The sequence below is a fragment of the Triticum dicoccoides genome, chromosome 1B (assembly GCF_002162155.2).
Source record: "Triticum dicoccoides isolate Atlit2015 ecotype Zavitan chromosome 1B, WEW_v2.0, whole genome shotgun sequence".
Classification (NCBI taxonomy): domain Eukaryota; kingdom Viridiplantae; phylum Streptophyta; class Magnoliopsida; order Poales; family Poaceae; genus Triticum; species Triticum dicoccoides.
The window spans coordinates 278,876,670-278,881,968 of record NC_041381.1 but is presented as its reverse complement, the minus strand read 5'-3'; positions in this window follow the sequence as shown (position 1 = coordinate 278,881,968).

The window sequence follows — 5,299 nt, the reverse complement described above, 5'->3', positions numbered from 1 at the left end:
GGCGTTCGCGGATACTTAACACGCTTAACGAGATCTTGGTATTTGATCTGAGTTGGCTACGAGCCTATACGCACTAACCATCTACGCGGGAGTAGTTATGGGTATCCCGACGTCGTGGTATCAGCCGAAGCACTTCAGACGTCAGCGACGGAGCGGCGCGCGCCGAATTGGACTGGAACGCCACTAGGCTAGGTCTGCTTTCGACCGCCCTCGCAACGTGCAGGTGTGCTATGGGCGATGGGCCCAGACCCCTGTGCGCTTAGGTTTAGACCGGCGTGCTGGCCTCTCTGTTTTGCCTAGGTGGGGCTGCGACGTGTTGATCTTCCGAGGCCGGGCATGACCTAGGAAAGTGTGTCCGGCCAAATGGGATCAAGCGTGTTGGGTTATGTGGTGCACCCCTGCAGGGAAGTTAATCTATTCGAATAGCCGTGATCTTCGGTAACAGGACGACTTGGAGTTGTACCTTGACCTTATGACAACTAGAACCGGATACTTAATAAAACACACCCTTCCAAGTTCCACAGACAAATCGGTGATCGCTTTTCCGCAGGGCGACGAGGAGAGGATCGCCGGGTAGGATTATGCTATGCGATGCGACTGGAGATGCGCTTGGAGATGCTACCTGGATATGCTACTTGGAGATGCTACTTGGAGGACTTCAATCTACTCTCTTCTACATGCTGCAAGACGGAGGCTGCCAGAAGCGTAGTCTTCGATAAGACTAGCTATCCCCCTTTTATTCTGGCATTCTGCAGTTCAGTCCACCGATATGGCCTCCTTACACATATACCCATGCATATGTAGTGTAGTTCCTTGCTTGCGAGTACTTTGGATGAGTACTCACGGTTGCTTTCTCCCCCCTTTTCCCCCTTTCCTTTCTTTCTGGTTGTCGCAACCAGATGCTGGAGTCCAGGAGCCAGACGCCACCGTCGACGACGACCCCTACTACACCGGAGGTGCCTACTACTACGTGCAGCCCGCTGATGACGACCTGGAGTAGTTAGGAGGATCCCAGGCAGGAGGCCTGCGCCTCTTTCGATCTGTATCCCAGTTTGTGCTAGCCTTCTTAAGGCAACTTGTTTAACTTATGTCTGTACTCAGATATTGTTGCTTCCGCTGACTCGTCTATGATCGAGCACTTGTATTTGAGCCCTCGAGGCCCCTGGCTTGTATTATGATGCTTGTATGACTTATTTATGTTTTAGAGTTGTGTTGTGATATCTTCCCGTGAGTCCCTGATCCTGATCGTACACGTTTGCGTGCATGATTAGTGTACGATTGAATCGGGGGCGTCACAAGTTGGTATCAGAGCCAACTGCCTGTAGGAATCCCCCTTTCACACTCCTTGGCCGAAGTCGAGTCTAGACATTGCAAAAAACTTTTACTAACTTGGCTGTGTGCCTTACGGGCCCACGTCGCCATCGGGTGGTAGTAGGATCTTTTACTCCTTGACCTTTACTCTGGGACTCTGATCTCTCCTCTATTCGGGTTAAATGAAGTTTATTAAATCTAACATTAGGTTCTCGTTATCACTTTCACCCGGAGAGCCCCTTATTACTAATGATCGTCTGCTGCACCAGAAGACCCTGAAGATACTCTCCACTGTTAACCCGAGAACTTGTGTTCATCGCGTTTGTAATTCACCTTCCACCGCAAACCCTTATGGATAACTACTTGCATTTGTTATTCTTACATTCATCCCCAGTGGTCTTGTTATTACAAGATACCCTGAAAAACTCGTCGTTGTTTCAATAATCCCTTGAGCTTACTGCCTTGCTGTTCTTTGTCACTTGAATACCCCTACGGTTAATTCTCGCACTTATCGAGTATCCGCTCATCCCCCAGTTGTTCATGTGTTACACAAAAGTCTTCGAAATACCACCCGATATTCCGAAAATCCTCAGCAACCTATTGCTCTGGAATTTCTTGTTTGCTTTCATTATGATTAATCCCATAAGTATAGAAATCTTATTGACATTCCTTGTCATTATCATTTTGAGTTTGTTGACTCAATATGTGCGAATGCACACAATCATCTATCAACCCTTCTAAATTATCCTTCCGGCTCAGACATCATTTTTGAACATGAGCTGGTTCTCGACCAAACTATTTGTCGTCAATTGTGCCTCTGGTATATCCAACTTATCCATCCTTGATCAGAGCGACTGCTTCTGATCCTTTGTTTTGGAAATCGAAATTCCTTTATTATCTAAGCATCGAATCATTCCGATGTTCTATAATATGATGCCCGTGCATTCTTCTTCCTCTGGTTGAGTACCGGTGCTCACCTCAGATCCCTTGAGGACCATCGGTTCCTTTGTTGGATTTTATCCAACAGTGTCCTTCATATTGAATAACCTTGAGAGCCTTTCCATGGGTATATAATGCCTTGGTAAATTGTATCATCTGCTTTTGAACAATGCTCTACCTCCGAGCTTGAGTTATTTACCCCTGAAGTTGATGGTATACGTGCCTAAGATGCCCCGATGGGTTGAACGTATACCTTCCTTAATTTGTGTGAACCCAAGAGTTTTCATGGGTCATAACGTTCCGGTATTCCGCAAGTTAAACTTTCAAACTCTAAACATTCTTAACTTAGAGTAGTAAATGAGAAGTTGTGTATTGGAGAAGTGGGAGTCGACCTTGAACCTTGCGTTCATGCCCATGGACACGATGCTAATCTTATCATGGGTGCTCCTCTTAAACCCTCTTTGGTATAAGTTCTTATATCTGGGATCCGGCCTTTTGCAATCGTGGTTTCGACCATATGTTCTTCTTTGACCCCATTTCACGGGCAAGTTTAAACAATTGTCTTCTATGAATTAATACACCCGTCCAATCTTTACTTTGATCTTGTGTCGAGTATTACCCCCTGGTATCTCAAGATTATCATGGAATTGCATAACTTCTTATGAGTTCTTCATCAAGTGCTACCTTTCCACTGATTCCAATTTTTCACGGGCTCTGAGTTATTATACACTCAAAGACACCGATAACTGAATCGAGTTCGCATTGCGATTCAACAAGTAATTGAACCCATCACTGCTTACAAATTTATTAATCCTTCAAGTCATTCCTAGCCTGATCGGCTATATCATTATCGAGCTAATTTTAACTGTGCTACCCGGTCCTTCTTCCCGGAGCACAATTTTCGACGATGAACTAACCTTACGTCGATCATCATCGTCATATCATTTCGCCTTGAACAACAAGCTTGGTTTCGAGTTTGTGTCCTACCCATGGTTCCAATGACCTTCCGCTTCATCATTCTTTGACTCGATGTCGTTGCTGATTGTTTATATCTTGAAATCTCTCAACAAATGTGTCGTGAACATCATCAACCTTATGAGGTCTTCCAAGATATCTATCGAATTCTTGATGAGAAATACCATCCTTGCCCTCGATGATTGGTGTTATCAGCGACAACATTATTGCATTCCCTCCAACACAAAACTTGTTCCTGTATTGTCTTGTACCTTGAGTTCCTTGCTATCCAACTTATGTTATATTCTACCGCGGAGTATTACCATCTTTGATGTTAAGAATGTTGTGAGGATTGCTCCACCTCTTAAGAATTCTTGCTATAATGATACTTCTCACCATCACCATTCTTTCTTGGTCCTCGTGTTGATTCCAACCGGGGTACCCACAAGTGAACGGTGTTGTTTGGATTCTGCACTTCTAGCAACCCTATTGCTTTGAAGTTAATGGTCGGTCGTTCGTTCTTAAACTATTGATTATTGAATCACCATTCTAACATTGGTCGTGCAACCCAACCCATATTTTGGGCGCACCTTTCAACCAATGTTTAATTGTGTATGTTTTCCGTGAGCATACTTCCTTATATCATTTGATCTGGCAAATGTTATCTCCTTGTTCACTTAATTGTGGAAATCCATCTTTTGGAAATCTCGATGAATTGTCGTTGAGTTCACCAGACACCTCTTTGTCCTCTCCTTGGATTAATGATGAACTCTTGTTAACGGAAATCACTTCATAGTTCATTTCCCGAGAACCTTACATTGTCATCTCGTCAATTGTGTTGCACCTTTTCTTCTCAGGCTTACTAAGTCGGAGGTATCCTGGCACTAATCAGATCTGAATCTAGGTCAGATATGATGGTTGGAACATATTTCCAAGAGTTACAACAATGGTCCTTATGTGACCCGGTAAGGTGATGTCATGCCTAGCACACCTGGCGGGAGGCCCAATTGTTATAGTTTCCCTTTTCAGCCAGGCTATCCTTTCTTCCATGAGGAAATTGTAAGACTTATTCTATAAGTTCTTCCTGATGGACCCTTTTTGTTTCCAAAGTCTGAACTTGCTTGAAGACCATGTAATGCTATCTCGAAGCATGTTTGTGGAACTCCGATTGTCAACAAGGACATTTGAAGCCAATGCTAAATGTTTCCTGCTAAATTATCCAAACACCGCTGTATGGGTAATGTCATGAAGTTTCTCTCCCCGTTTCTAAAGGGTTTTCTACATTATATCCTGTCATGGATATCTTACTCTGCTTGTCCTTGGGAAGGATATACCCTTGAAATATGTGTTTAAACACATTTTCCTTTCCATTGTTCTGCTTAAACCTGACAATCACTTTTCCTTTCCATTGGGATTGTTTAAACCTTCTTGTGATCTATATGATGTAAGCAGTAGTTTTCTCCTACTTAGGTAAACACCTCGGTGTACAATTCTGTCAGTAAGACCTTGTTTCTATTGTTGATGACATTCCGGTAACCACCGATGGATGAGAACTTTGCCTATTGGTCCGCCTCGTTCAACGAGCAGGAAAATGGTTCTCTTCGACCCTCGCCCTTGGTACCGATGTTGTTGCCGACATAACCGACAGGCTATCCTCTGGCATGCCTTGCTTACATGATCGTGCAAGATGTCACTGTCCTTCCTACTTTTAATCCACATGGTGGGCCCATAACCCACAGTTCCACAGGATCGAAACCTGACTCTCCTGTACCCCCTGTACCCAAGGTTGTTCCTCGCGCGTGGCCTCGTATGTAATTCATGAGCCACCTTCAATCTGGTATCAGACAAATACTTATTCTCGTGGCTTCGAACCCCTTTCACGCCACATATCAGACATCGAACGATTGCCTGCCCGCTCGAAACTTCCCAGGATACCTCCTTACTCTGCTCTTGATATTTTCTTAAGTTTCAATTCGAGAGTTACTTCCGCCACCCTCCCCGATGTTATCGACCAGATAGTCAAACCTGCAGAGGTCCATTCTCTCGGAATACCCACCCTTTATCCTTTCGTAAGTACGATGGAACCCCGAAGAAA